The sequence below is a fragment of the Podarcis vaucheri genome, assembly GCF_965113315.1.
Source record: "Podarcis vaucheri genome assembly, chromosome: 12".
In the NCBI taxonomy this organism is placed as follows: Eukaryota; Metazoa; Chordata; class Lepidosauria; order Squamata; family Lacertidae; genus Podarcis; species Podarcis vaucheri.
The window spans coordinates 55,657,758-55,673,254 of NC_138750.1; the positions used below are offsets into that span (position 1 = coordinate 55,657,758).

Genomic DNA, 15,497 nt, shown 5'->3' on the forward strand with positions numbered 1-15,497 from the left:
GGCATTCTTTCAAGCGTGATTATCTCCCCTGCCTGCCTGCCCACCCCCCTCCACCCCCAATCCTGGTTTCTCTCTCCGGCCAAATGTAACAAGCACAATGACTTTTGCCTCAAACAAGGGGCCATTTGCAAGGAATGTGTGCGAAAGAGGGGGGGGGGCCGAGAGACTGCCCCTTCCGAGCTGTCGAAACTCCGGGTTCAGCAGAAGGAACGTGTTAATTCTGCACCATCAGCTATTCAGTGGACAATCGTATTTGCCTGCTCAAAAGTAAGCCCCACAGAGCTCAGTGAGGGATAGGATTGCAGCCTAAATGGGCTTGTATGTGTCACAGAATTACGGTGCAAGCCCAGAGCGTAGGACTCGAACCCATGGCTTCAAGAAAGGAGATTCCAACTAAACATCAGGAAGAACTTTGGGACAGTAAGAGCTGTTTGTCAGCAGAACTGTTTCCCTCGGGAGGTTGTAGACCAGGCATAGGCAAACTCAGCCCTCCAGATGTTTTGGGACTACAACTCCCATCATTCCAGACCACTGGTCCTCCTGTTAGCTAGGGATGATGGGAGCTGTAGTCTGAAAACATCTGGAGGGCCGAGTTTGCCTGTGCCTGTTGTAGACTCTCCTTCCTTGGAGGTTTTTGAGCAGATGTTGAATGGCCACCTGTCACGTATGATCTCGCTGAGATTCCTGCATCGCAGGGGGGTTAGACTATAGGACCTTCGGCGTCCCTTCCAACTCTACAATTCTGTGATTCTACTATTCCAAAGACCATGCGGTTGAGGTGAGGGCGGGGCATGATTTCCAGCGGCTGTGCTAGATCTTTGAAGCTGCCCCTTCCATTTCCATCCAGTGTGAGAGCCAGCGTGGTGTAGTGGTTAAGAGTGGTGGACTCGTAATCTGGTGAACTGGGTTCGCTTCCCCGCTTCTCCACATGCAGCTGCTGGGTGACCTTGGGCCAGTCACACTTCTCTGAAGTCTCGCAGCCCCATTCACCTCACAGAGTGTTTGTTGTGGGGGAGGAAGGGGAAGGAGATTGTTAGCCGCCTTGAGACTCCTGGACCAGAAAAAGCCTTGCAGAGAGAGAGAGAGAGAGAGAGAGAGAGAGAGAGAGAGAGAGAGCTGGGATGGTGTTGCTCCATCAGGAATGCAGACAGGATCAGGGTCCTGGCAGCAGGACAATGGCCTGCCAGCACAAAGACGAAAAGGGGGCGGAGCAGGGCGGTGCCAGGGGGCTGAGCGTTACCCATTGCCTGAATGGGGCTTGCAGGCTTGCATATATAGCTGGACCCATCACCCTCTGGTTAAAAGCATGCATTGGCTCCCACCGCCCACCCCTGGGGCTATTATTGCTGCTTATCCATCTATGAGAATCCCCCGAGGCCGGGGGCACGAGCGGCGCCGGCGCTTAGCAAGCCTTTTGTCAAGGCCCGATTTATCTTGCAGCGGAGCAAAAGGGAGGGATTAGGGGAGAGGCCACGCGAGTGAATTCCTTAACTTCCAGCCACAGATACGCGGGCCGTTGGAAGGCAGGGCTGGGATGTTTGATGTCCTTCGTCCAGGCCAAGATACCTCTCCATAGAAGCTCAGGCAGGGCAAAGACATACGGAGTGCAAGTGGAAGGAAAAGATGGCGGGCCGTTCTAGCATTCTGGCAAATTTATTCAGTCTTAACAAATAGGTTTTTGGGTGTGAGGAATTCAGATCTGCTTTTATTTTGTGATTGGGCAACACTGGGAAAATCCCCTTGGAATGACACTCCATCAAAAGGTCATGAATTCATGGAGATGGGGAGAAAATGGCACTCAGGGCCTTTTTGCAACGAGAAAGGTCTCTGGGATCATCACTGCTGCCCCACAGAACCAGAGGGTTGCAAGGGACGGTGAGGGTCACCTGGTCCAACTCCCTGCCATTGCAGGAAACTTTTACCCAACAGGGATCTCGAACCCACGACCCTGAGAATAAGAGTCTCATACTCTACCGACCAAGCTATCCGAGCTGATGTGGCAGTGAGAATGTTGGTTTTTTATTCTTCTTTTAAAAAGGAACTTACAATGAACTTAATTTTATTATTTATACCCTGCCCATCTGGCTGGGTTTCCCCAGCAACTCTGGGCGGCTTCCAACCAAATATTAAAAACAATATAGCATCAAACATTAAAAACTTCCCTAAACAGGGCCGCCTTCAGTTGTCTTTTAAAAGTAAAATAGTTGTTTATTGCCTTGACATCTGATGGGAGGGCCTTCTACAGGGCGGGTGCCACTACCGAGAAGGCCCTCTGCCTGGTTACCTGTAAGCTCACTTCTTGCAGCGAGGGAACCGCCAATAGCCCCTCGGAGCTGGACCTCAGTGTCCGGCTTCTCCTTGCTTCCTCCCGTTGGCTTTTCCCTTAGGTTTAGGATTCCTAAGATTCCATGACATTCAGTGAAGAGTGTCGCACACAAATCACATCAATGAGAGCTTGGGGTATATCGCAGGCGAACATTTCTACTATGGCATGACTGCATGGTGGGTTCGAATGCAATAGCAGGGGCGGACTTTGGTAATCCTTCATAATATGGCGCCCCGTGCGAGGCCATATTTTTGCACCCCAAAATTGATCTTCTCAATTGCAGTAGTACTTCTGGTTAAGAACGTAATTCGTTCCGGAGGTCCATTCTTAACCTGAAACTGTTCTTAACCTGAAGCACCACTTTAGCTAATGGGGCCTCCAGCTGCCGCTGCGCCGCTGCTGCGCGATTTCTGTTCTCATCCTGAACCAAAGTTCTTAACCCGAGGTACTATTTCTGGGTTAGCGGAGTCTGTAACCTGAAGCATATGTAACCTGAGGTACCACTGTATGGGGCTTCTAAATTTGCACCGCCTCGGCTCAGCACCCAGCGCAGGGGAAGTGCCCATACCACCCTAAATCTGGCGCTGGCAACAGAAACTAGTCTTAAAATCGACTCTTATCAGGGTTGTTGTTCTGTATATGCCCTTCTCATTAGAGATGGGGGCAATGTGACAAGAAAGAAAGAAAAAAGTCTGGTTTTTTTCCTAGTACCTGCTTTGCCTCACTCCCAGTATCTCCAGTACTGTGCAGGATGGAAAGCAGGGAGTGGGGGCAGGAAGGCTTAGCCTTAGGCTGGAGACAGACAAACAGACAGACAGGCTGAAGCAGGGGAGTGAGTCGTGTGGCTGTGAGGGGGCATGGTTCTCTTCTACTCAGAAGTAAACCTAGGATGCTGGGGGATGTAGAGGCCACCAGCACAAGGTGAGGCAAAGTATTTGCAAGCTGAAGTAGTATTCTTAAATGACGCTTGAGATAATAATAATAATAATAATAATAATAATAATAATAATAATAATTTATTATTTGTACCCCGCCCATCTGTCTGGGTTTCCCCAGCCACTCTGGGCGGCTTCCAACAAAGATGAAAAATACACTAAAATGTCACATATTAAAAACTTCCCTGAACAGGGCTGCCTTCAGATGTCTTCTGAATGTCAGGTAGTTGTTTATCGCTTTGACATCTGATGGGAGGGCGTTCCACAGGGCGGGCGCCACTACCGAGAAGGCCCTCTGCCTGGTTCCCTGTAACTTGGCCTCTCGCAGTGAGGGAACCACCAGAAGGCCCTCGGAGCTGGACCTCAGTGTCCGGGCAGAACGATGGGGGTGGAGACACTCCTTCAGATATACTGGACCGAGGCCGTTTAGGGCTTTAAAGGTCAGCACCAACACTTTGAATTGTGCTCGGAAACGTACTGGGAGCCAATGTAGGTCTTTCAAGACCGGTGTTATGTGGTCTCGGCGGCAGCTCCCAGTCACCAGTCCAGCTGCCGCATTCTGGATTAGTTGTAGTTTCCGGGTCACCTTCAAAGGTAGCCCCACGTAGAGCGCATTGCAGTAGTCCAAGCGGGAGATAACTAGAGCATCCCTCCCAACTCGACAATGGTTCCACGACTTTGGAGGACTGGAAATGGCCAGCAGGCAGCAAAGGGGGAAAAGAAGCAGGAAGGGGCAAGTATTCGTGGTGTGGTCCAAGGAGATACGGTGTGAAAGCTGGGAATCCCAATATAACCCCAAAACTGAAGTATGCCAGACTTCCTCATTGTGGGTGGCACATGGTGGCACGCTGTTAAGGCAGCAATGCTGATGACAATAATCAAGGCTTGGCGCGATCAGTGCATGGATCACTCTTCTCCCAAGGAAGAAAGGCAGGCTGCGAGGAAACACAGCTCGCACCAGGCTAGACTGGGTGCTATGCCTCTCTGCTCCTGCAGAGAGAGAAATCCTGCTGGCATTTGGGGCAGCCACAGCAGGGCTTATGCCGCGACACACAATAGAGTTTTTTCGCTTAGCAGGCCTCTTTGTCCGGGGCAGATGGATTCAGCAGCAAAGCTGACGACACGCTCTTGGCCACCTCCGGCGGAGAGGCTGGGCGCTGAGCTTGCAGCTTTGCCTTTTTTTTAATAGGCGGTTGTGTCCGTCGGCAAGCCAGGGGTGGATGGTGGGACTCAGCCGCTCTGGAGAAGGAAGCCATCGATGCTAACAGGTGGGTGGCACTGCTGGACGACACGCTCGCCGTCGTTTTAGCGTAGCGGCAAAATGGGGCAGGGCAGGAAGGGGGAGAGGACAAGGAGTTGTCTATTTGACTATAGATTCTGGGTCTTGGAGCAAGTCTGGGTATTGCATGAGCATTTTTAGTACAGTGGTACCTCGGGTTAAGTACTTAATTCGTTCCAGAGGTCCGGTCTTAACCTGAAGCACCACTTTAGCTAATGGGGCCTCCAGCTGCCGCTGTGCCGCCAGAGCACGATTTCTGTTCTCATCCTGAAGCAAAGTTCTTAACCCGAGGTAATATTTCTGGGTTAGCGGAGGCTGTAACCTGAAGCGCATGTAACCTGAAGCATATGTAACCCGAGCTACCACTGTAATGATGGCTACAGTGGAGAGAAAAACGAGTCAAGTGTAAAACAGCCTCTGCCGACCTCATGGCCTCCAGATGTTTTGGACTACCTGCTGATGATGGGAGTTGTAGTCCACAACATCTGGAAGGCAACCAGTTCAGCAGAGATTGATGTAGCGGATGCCACAGGCTGAGTTTTTTTGACTACTCAAGAGTTTGAGCTATTTGTAGCAAGGAAGGAAAAAGGCAACCCGGCCAAAGTAGCCGATTTCACCCACAGAGAGGTTGCCAGCTTTCAACTGTTGGGTGTGAGGCTGTGCTCATACTGTACATCTTAACATTTAGACATTAACTATGTTTTTTGGCACCAGTGATAAGCTTCCCTCCAGATGCAATAGCAGTTATGGGGTGTGTGTGTGTGTGTGTGTGTGTGTGAGAGAGAGAGAGAGAGAGAGAGAGAGAGATATCCAGATTGGAACAGAGGTGGAAGCAAAGGGTTAAAGCCCTCCCCCAACCATGATCCCAGTTTGGATCAGTGCCCCTCTCATACGGCTGCTATTTACAAAACACCAGGCAGCCACTTGCATGATTATCGCCAAGTCATATCATGGGCGTAGCCAGGATTTATTTGGGGGCGGCAGGGTTTATGTTGGGGGGGCAGAACCGAGTTGTCTGCGACACAACTGGTCAGTAAGTTAAGTATTTTCATTTATTTACTTGATTTGGGGGAGGGGCAGCTGCCCCCCTCCTTGCCCCCTGGCAACGCCGATGGGTTATATAGGATGTCGTGAGTTGGGAGGGTGGGCGTGGCTTGAGAGAAATGGCCTTGCAGACCAAATTGGAAACACTACTGGGTCAAATTAGGTCTGCGGGGCTGGAGTTACCCTGCTCCTCTTTCGAAGAAAGGGAAAGTCTGCCTGTTTTTCATTTTCCGCCAGAAGTGTGTGGAGTTTGCAGGCCTGGTCACCCCTTCTGACTGCCACTGTACTGAGGACATGCATCTGGTCTGATCTAGCTGGCTCCTCTTATGTTCTTATATGCAATCAAAATATTATTATTTCTTCTTCAAAAAACCCGTCGTTGGCATTTCCAGGCTGAGAACCAGCCATACTGGTGGCCACCATGCTTTCCTTTCCTTTCTCACAGAGGAACTGGAGACTTCTGAACATAGCTGTCAACGTTTCCCTTTTTTAAAGGGAAATTCCCTTATTCCGAATAGGATTCCTCGCAAGAAAAGGGAAACGTTGACAGCTATGCTCCTGAATGGCTAAGGGAGCTGGGCATGTTTAGCCTGGAGAAGAGGAGGTTAAGGGGTGATATGATAGCCATGTTCAAATATATAAAAGGATGTCACATAGAGGAGGGAGAAAGGTTGTTTTCTGCTGCTCCAGAGAAGCGGACACGGAGCAATGGATCCAAACTACAAGAAAGAAGATTCCACCTAAACATTCGGAAGAACTTCCTGACAGTAAGAGCTGTTCGACAGTGGAATTTGCTGCCAAGGAGTGTGGTGGAGTCTCCTACTTTGGAGGTCTTTAAGCAGAGGCTTGACAACCATATGTCAGGAGTGCTCTGATGGTGTTTCCTGCTTGGCAGGGGGTTGGACTCGATGGCCCTTGTGGTCTCTTCCAACTCTAGGATTCTATGAACGCTTTCTAAATTACCTTCTGTTGCGTTTCATCCTCCTCACTCTCCTATGATCTGTGGCTTCCTGACTCTGTTCTATAGTCATAACTCTCGGTTCTCGCTGCTGACAATCTCTCCCTGCTCTCAAGTTGCAGGCTTACCCAAAATGTTTGCTCTCACCTGCTTGGTTTTACACTTCAGTAGACCCATACCTCACAAGCGTCCTGGGGAAAAACAGAACACCCTGCTTTCTCCTGGAAGAGCACTGGTCACTGTGATCTCACGTGGTTTTGCACTGAGATCTCACCTTGAAAAAGCACTTACCATATTTTTCGCTCTATAAGACGCACCAGACCACAAGACACACCTAGTTTTTGGAGGAAGAAAACAAGAAAAAAAATATTCTGAATCTCAGAAGCCAAAACAGCAAGAGGGATCGCTGCGCAGTGAAAGCAGCAATCCCTCTTGCTGTTCTGGCTTCTGGGATAGCTGCGCAGCCTGCATTTGCTCCATAAGATGCACACACAATTCCCCTTACTTTTTAGGAGGGGGAAAGTGAGTCTTATAGAGCAAAAAATACGGTATTTTGGAGCCGCAATCTTGTGCAGCACTCCAAAACGTGCACTTTTTGGTGAGAGCAAGCCCCCCCCCATGTGTGTCTTTTGGGCTCTGTGATCTCGTGCAGGTCACATGACTTGCAGGGAGCACAGACAGGAAGTTCCACGTCGCTGTTTGGGGACTCTGTATGTTGGTGGGTATGGGGACCTTGCCTTGTCCGGGACAGAGCTGGATTCTGCTACAACTTCCCATTATCCCTCCCAAGAAACACATTTCTCCACTTGGAACTCAGGGCTGGGGGAATTTCAGGGACGCACCCAGAACATCTGGAACAATGTTTGATTCTGAGTCTGGATTGACTACTAATTTGGATGCCACATATCGCAGAAGAGCATTAATTCAGTTGCCAAGCCACAGCAGAAATTGGTTGCTTGCTACTAATAATGTGTCCACACCTGGACACTGAAGTTTAAGGACAGACCACATGATAAGCACGAGTCTGCAGTGTGATGCAGCAGCAAAAATGCCGAATGCAATTCTAGGCTGCCTCAACAGAAGCATAGCATCCTGTGGTATTGTTGCATTCTGCTTTGGTCGGACTGTTATGTACTGAAGTTCTCACCCTGGGCCAGCAAGGGGATACTGTAGATAGTTTTCACTCAAGTCCACATATGCAAATAAGGGATTGAAAATGACATCCAGTGATTGGATAGTTACAGAAAGTGTTACAGTTGCGTTGTAGTTGAGCTCTATATAAGCAGGCTGGCTGAACCCTTCAGCTCAGTTCTGTTATGGCCTGTGAATAAACAAGAGCTGTTTGAAGAATTGCTGTGTCGCCTGATATCTTCACCCACGACTTAACACAGACTTTGGCGGGGATGCTGTACATACTTCTGGGCACTGCGGTTTAGAAAGGATATCCTTGAATCAAAGACCTGAAGAGCTGGAAGGGACCGCAAGGATCATCTAGTCCAGCCCCCTGCAGTGCAGGAATCTTTCAGCCAACATAGGGCATTGAACCCGTGCCCTGAGATTAAGGCCAGAGGAGGGTGGGAAAGACGAAGAGGGGAGATTGAAGCAGTTGGGAATCTTTAGCATGGGGAAGAGATAAAATGCAGTTTGAAAGGATACATCCAAAACTAATGCCAATTTTCAAGGTGGTTTTTAAAAGACGGATGAGGGGATGAGAAGGTGCTTGCGAATGAACATATGTGAATCTGACGCAGGGCAGAAATAGACTGATCCGTCCTACATAAGCGTGGCCTTGGGATGTGAAGTGGAGGTTATAAAAATAGACCCCCTCAAAGAAGCATGTTTCTCAGTAAAAGATGCGAACTCTGTATTGCGGGCACCTGCACAGCGAGAGTCAAATGCCTAGACTGGCTGGGGCTGCCATGCCTGGCCGGCCTGTTGCATCAGTTGTGTGCATGATAGATGTGTCACGCACTGGAATAATAAGTGCAAGGCATCCCCGTGGTTCAGCATGGCATTTTCAGCTGTTTGAGATGTTTAAATGCCAAGGCCCATCATAAATTGGTCTCTGGAGCAGCCTCTCACCCGACGCTGTACTCTGGGGGAAGGGCACCTTGCATGAAGAAAGCCGACGGTTCAAAGCCCAGTGTTAAGTTGTGGGTAAACATATCAGACGACACAGCAATTCTTCAAACAGCTCTTGTTTATTCACAGGCCAGAACAGAACTGAACGGAAGGGTTCAGCCAGCCTGCTTATATAGAGCTCCACTACAATGCAACAGTAACCACTTTCTGTAACTATCCAATCACTGAATGTCACTTTCAATCCCTTATTTGCATATGTGGACCTGAGTGAAAGCTATCTACAGTATCCCCCTGCTAGCCCAGGGGTGAGAACTTCAGTACATAACACCCAGCATCTCCAGGTAGGGCTGGGAGAAATCCTGCCTAAAACCCTGGATAGCCACTGCCAGTCAGTGCAGACAATACTAAGTCAGATGGACCAATGATCTGACTCAGTTTAAGGCAGATCCCTATGTTCCTGGTGCAAGAGGGCCCACAGGTGTATTCTTCACAACTTCTCTTCAAAACACACAAAAATGGGCACTGGGCATGTGCTGCTCCCCCCTTTCCAAGTATTTTAAAAGTGGTGAAGAATACACCATTCCTGACCAGTCCTGCATGTGTATAGTCTGCCCTATTCAAATATCCACTTTTATTGAATTTGAAGCTTGAGTTTTCGTCTCTTCCTCTTCCCTCTGCCTCCTCTTTTCCTTTTGTGTTGTGTGTTTTGCCATCTACCCTGCACGGAGCTGCTATCCCAGCGCCTTTAACAAACCACAGTTCCCAGGATTCTTTGGGGGGGGAGCCATGTGCATTAAATGTGCTTTAAATGTATGGGGCGAATGTCACCAAGGCACGTGACTCAGGCTGCTGTCTGTAACTCCTTTTCTCGGAAATGTTGCTTTATAAGAGCTGATAAGCCAACAGTGGGCTGAGAAGTATCAAGCACAATAAAGGCAAGGGGAGTTGAGCATTGCAGTAGATTAACCTACACAGAAAACCTTTCACCTTTAAATTGCATCTCAGTTTGGCAACCCCAGAGGACAGGGAGCTAGAGGCATCAAAATGGCGCACAGTTGCACTCATAAAATTGGGTTTTAAGTGACTTGCTCTAAAACAGATCCTATGAAGCCTTTTTAAAAAAAAGTGACAATGATAATATCAGGCAACATACCTGAGATTTTATGAGTACCAAAGTTCATCTCGGAAAAGGTGTTTTGAGAAGAAATCTGCCCTTTAGTCTCACTGTTATAGATCTGCAACAAATAACAGCATTGTGATTATTTGTGAAAGGTATCACAGTGTCGTCGTCCCCTTTCTGTTTTCTCTGGGGATTTGGGACTGGGTTTAGCAATCCCTAATTGCTGGAAGCCTCTCTCCCGTCTTTGGAATGCCATATCCATCAGAGTTGGGGAGATGGTCAGAGAGACTGCTTGAAGCAACTTTGAATTTAGGCAGAGCGGAGCTGGGCGTTTAGCTGAGCAGGAAGCAATGGGGCTGTGAGGGGTCCAAAATAGGAGATCAACAGTGAAATCTTATATCTGTCTAGGGGAAAAAATAAGCCCTGTTGAGTTCAACAAGACTTCTTTGCAAGGGCTCACCCTCACTGTTCCATTGCTTTCGGGGTTAACAACCGCAGGGCTTGTTTTTAGTACCATGCGCAGGTGGCGCTGTGGGTTAAACCACAGAGCCTAGGACTTGCCGATCAGAAGGTCAGAGGTTCGAATCCCCGTGACGGAGTGAGCTCCCTTTGTTCGGTACCAGCTTCTGCCAACCTAGCACTTCAAAAGCATGTCAAAGTGCAAGTAGATAAATAGGTACCACTCTGGTGGGAAGGTAAACGACGTTTCCGTGCGCTGCTCTGGTTCACCAGAAGCGGCTTAGTCCTGCTGGCCACATGACCTGGAAGCTGTACGCCGGCTCCCTCGGCCAATAAAGCGAGATGAGCGCCGCAACCCCCGAGTCAGCCACAACTGTACCTAACGGTCAGGGGTCCCTTTACCTTTACCTTTAGGCCAGATTTAGCGGTGTGGCCATCAGTTGCTAACCAGGATCATACATTATCTGGACCCTGAAGCAGTAAGCTTCCTAGCAGGAGGGTAAGGCTTCATTCCACAAATGGGCAAATGCTGGGATAGCTCAGCTGGTAAAACACAAGCCTCTTAATCTCAGGTTCGCTAGTTCGAGCCCCTCATTGGGCAAAAGATTCCTGAATTTCAGGGGGTTGGACTAGATGACCCTCGGGGTCCCATCTGACGCTACAGTTGTGTGATTCTGTGAAGTAGCATTTCTACTGGTGCTGGAACTCTGGCACACATTTTAGCATATCTATCTTTGTCCCTGTTACAGATGAGAAGACCCTGGGAGTTTTAAACAGCTCGGGCCACAAAAGCCACATACTTTGTCAAGGACACAGGGCGGCCTCGTTCCCCTCTGTGAAGCAGCGGTCAGTTCTCTATCTGTCTCAGGCAGCAGCTGCTGCTGCGGATCTCCCCAGTGGTCTGACAGAACCCGTAAGTTTCTCAGCCTTGACATTCCTCCCATTTTTCTGAGCTAAAAGAAGTATTTGCGCCATGCCTTCCTCCGGCAAATGGTCATACTGGAGTAGAGGAGAACTGGGGCACAGGGTGGGAGGGTGAATGCTATTATGGGAGTGTGTTTTTGTGGTCATCTTCCACTGCCCAAGTAGCTAATATAAAATGCATAGATCTGAAAAGGCTGTAGGGCAATTTTAAATGTTCAAATAACTGCAAACACTGTGTTCAGATTGGCATCAGCTTGTTTCAGGGCATATCCATGTGATAGCTTAGTTGGTTAGAGCGGGGCGCTGATAATGCTAAGGTTGTAGGTTCAATCCCCGTATGGGATTGAATATTTCTGCATTTCTGGGGGTTGGACTAGATGACCCTAGCTCTACAATTCTATGATAACTAGCATGAATTAGGAATGGTGGAGAAATCCAGTCTGGTTCACATTTCTGCATTAACCATCCTAATTTGAACTTCTGACACAATATGTTGACCGAAGCACAGCTCTTCTTCAAAATTTGTTCTTCTAATTTTGCAAGGCAGGTCTCCAACCAAATCATGTGTGCAAAATAAATATATTAGGTGGGGTGGCTCTGTAGAAATGGATATGTTAGTGAAAACAACAAAAGCAAAAAATGGAATTTATTAAAGGGAAATTTGCTTGCAATACAAAAATGTATATATTAGGAGAAATTTGCACTAAAACGCTGGTGGTTTTTTAAATGTCTTTTTAAAAAATGCCTACTGATGAACTGAACTTACTACTGGAAAAATGAGGAGACAGAAATTGAAAATGATAAAATACAGCCAACCCAACATGAATCCAGAGTGCTCTTGATGCAAAACGGATCAGGGCTCCTGCACATTTAACAGTTGTATAGAAGAGGACCCTTCTAGGGGTGCAGCAATAAAACCGCTAGCACATTTGAAAAAGCTAAGCAGGGTTCAGTGTGGCTTCAAATTGGATGGGGGACCGCGTGTTGAGATTCATGCATTGCGTAGGGTTGGACTAGATGACCACTGTAGTTCTCTTCCAACGCTACATTTCTACGATTTTATGAAAGAGCCTGGCTGCCAGAGGAGGCGAAATGGACACCTAGCATCATTTTCTCACAGGAGCCAACCAGGTGTTCCACACAGGGATAACAACAACAACAACAACAACAACAACAACTTATTTATTACTTATACCCCCCCCCCAATCTGGCTGGGCCTCCCCAGCCACTCTGGGCAGCTAAAAACACGATAAAATATCGAACATTAAAAACTTCCATAAACAGAATTGCCTTCAGATGTCTTCTCAAAGTCAGATACAGTGGTACCTCGGCTTACAGACGCTTCAGGTTACAAACACTTCAGGTTACAGACTCCGCTAACCCAGAAATAGTACCTCGGGTTAAGAACTTTGCTTCAGGATGAGAACAGAAATCGTGCAGCAGTGGCGCGGCAGCAGGGGAGGCCTCATTAGCTAAAGTGGTGCTTCAGGTTAAGAACAGTTTCAGGTTAAGAAATGACCTCCAGAACAAATTAAGTTCTTAACCCGAGGTACCACTGTAGTTGTTTGTTTCCTTGACATCTGATGGGAGGGAATGCAATGAGGGAACTGCCAGAAGGGCCTTGGTGCTGGACCTCAGTGTTCAGGTTGTATGATGGGGATGGAGACGCTCCTTCAGGTATACTGGACTGAGGCTGTTTAGGGCTTTAAAGGTCAGCACCAACACTTTGAATTGTGCTCGGAAACGTATTGGGAGCCAATGCAGGTCTTTTAGGGAAACCCTCTAGGAAGACCTGAGCACATCAGTATTCTGACCACCTGTGATTCCGAGCAACTGGTACCCAGAGGCGAACCTTCCCTGACACTGGAAGCAGTTGTATAACCATTGTGGCTAGTAGAGATTGGTTGCCTTACCCTCTAATTCGTGTTAAAGCCATCCAAGTGCGTGTCTAGCACTGCATACTGTCTGAATTTTAACAGCTGGAATTCCCTCTTCTACACAGCTGTGAAAAGTGCAGGACCCCTGCTCTCTTTTTCATGTGCCCACCCTGCCAAAGAACCTGGGGGGTAACAGTTGGTGAGAGCGCAGAGGATTCTCTTTTGGGAACCCCCATCTCCCCGATCCCATCCTATGCTGCTGCCACAGTGAACTACAACTCCCAGAATTCCATGGCCAATGGCAGAGGTGGGTTTGGGGCAGTGCGATTGGTTCCTCTGCAGGGCCCAAGGGGACGTCTTCTCATCTCCTTCCCAAAGCCTAGTCAGCTCTTGCCCAGCTTTGGGAAGGAGGAGGAGGGCTCTAGGACCCTGCCAGAGCCACATGCCTCCTTCCCAAAGCCTGCTCCTCCCTTACCCGGCTTTGGGCAGGCAGCTTTGGGCTGGAGGGTCATGTGTCAAATTTTGGCCCTGCACAGGGTGCCAGATTACCAAGGTCCACCCCAGGCTCGTCAAACCAGTCTATGCATGTAGAGCAGGACAAATACGCCTCCACTATGGTGAAACCGAAAGATCAGAATATTAAGATAAAATAGCTTTAGAGAAATGCGCCTATACACTGACATTGAATGTGGTATTTCCGTATTTGTAGCTTACAGGCCTACCAATATGTATTTAGTGATGTGTGTGTGTGTATATGTATGTATACATATGTATAAATCTACTTTCTGTGTTTCGTTCAGAATTTCATACACAAGATCCCTTTCTAATTCTCCGCATAACCAGAAAGCAAATAAGGTAGGAAATGCTACAAACATAGGTGTGGTTGCCTAATCCAGTATCTGTAGGCGGTTGTGCGGTTTATGCTAACAATGACTGCAGGCTTTGTGTCTCACGCTGAGCTTCAACATCACCTTGTGTTTTAAACCTCACTAATGTGGAATTGGCGGAAAGCACTAAACGGCAATTGAAACTGGAGTGATTTGCAGTTTGGTTTGCAGTGTACTGATTTTTGCTGTTGTTGCTGCTGTTGTTTACTAATACGCTGTCCAGACTTTTGTTTACTGGAAATGCTTGTGCATCCGACTGAGGGACTCATACTGTACAAAAAGCGGGTGGGATTCACCTGTTTAAATTCTGAGCTACCCATGGCATTCTCTGCGATGTCGGATTCCTCTCAATGGCACCCTCTGTGCATCAGGTTCAAACATAGAAGGGGCAATATACCAAAATCCACACTTTCCAAATTGAAATACAGCTCTTCTTCGGGAGGGACCTCCTCTAGATTTTGCAATATATGCATACGAAACATGTATATTAGCAAAAGCTACATGCATTAAAAGAATGCATTTTTTAAAATGTACAAAAGTGCATTGAATTGAGGGGAATTGGTTGCCAAATTTAATTAACTGTGTGCCAAGAAAAAGTGTCTATTAGGACCAACGTGCATGGAAAGGCGTATGAATTCTCATGCAAACATTATTTATTTATTGCATTGCTATGTTTCCTTTTCCTCCAAGGAGCTCAGAGTGGGATACCTGGTCCTCCCTCTCCTCATTTAATCACAACAGCCCTGTGAGGTAGTGAGAGGCAGTGACTCCATGGCCATGTTAGGATTTGAACCCTGGTCTCCTAGGTCCTAGTCCCAAACTGTAGCATACTGGTTCAAAAATTCACAAATGTATGTGAAAATGGGGCAAACCGAATTCAAGACTGGGAAAACGTGTTGTTCTCTAACCATGTGGTGCTCTCGGGTGCAATGGTACCCTCAAGGTCTTCCTTTGCTACCCATGAAGCCTTTGAACCACCACTCATTTCCCCCTCGGTCATGAGGTGGTGAGGTTCTCTTTTCCTGTCACAAAAAGGACATAGAGTTGAAGAAGGAAGTGGGAAGACTGACACTCCTTCCTACTTCCTCTTTGAGCTCTATGCACTTTCCAAGGCTCAGATTCATCTACAAGATTCAGCCTTTACTTGGATCTCTTGGAAAAGCAAAGCACGAATACGTCCCTTTCTCTCTTTCTGCCTCTTTGGCAGGGTATTGCAGATATTAATATTGCGTAGCTTCAAGCGGTTGGGTGCATAAAAACAGACTCGTTTTGGAAATAGCACATTACCAAGGCCCATAAGTTGAATTAAAAACTTTACTTGCAGAACTTTGTTCAAAGCATAACAAAAACATCAGATGATACATCCGAACAGTTCTGTAAGACATATTTCAGTCCAAAGCATAGGCTCAGCATCTTACGAAATATGAAATAATTCCAGCAGAGGTCTGTCTCTTCCCACATCCTGCATTCCTGCCTGGGGCTGTGTGCTCCTGGAGAACTGCATTTACATCCTCACTCTCACAGAGTCTGAGAACAAAAAGCTCCAGCCACTACCCTTCCAAGATGGCGAATTTGCAGTGCAATGTCTCTCATGTGATCTAAGATT

The 15,497-nt window shown here is 47.8% G+C and overlaps 1 protein-coding gene across 2 annotated transcripts in view; it reads left to right on the top strand.

Annotated features, from left to right (window-relative positions):
• XIRP1 (xin actin binding repeat containing 1) overlaps positions 1–15,497 on the top strand; it is a 34,385-nt gene that overhangs the window by 9,357 nt on the left and 9,531 nt on the right. For both annotated transcript variants that reach the window (XM_082192098.1, XM_082192097.1), the window contains exons 2-3: positions 10,953–11,116; positions 13,805–13,859. The gene's annotated coding sequence lies outside the window, so the exon portion shown is untranslated. The remainder of the gene's footprint in view (positions 1–10,952; positions 11,117–13,804; positions 13,860–15,497) is intronic.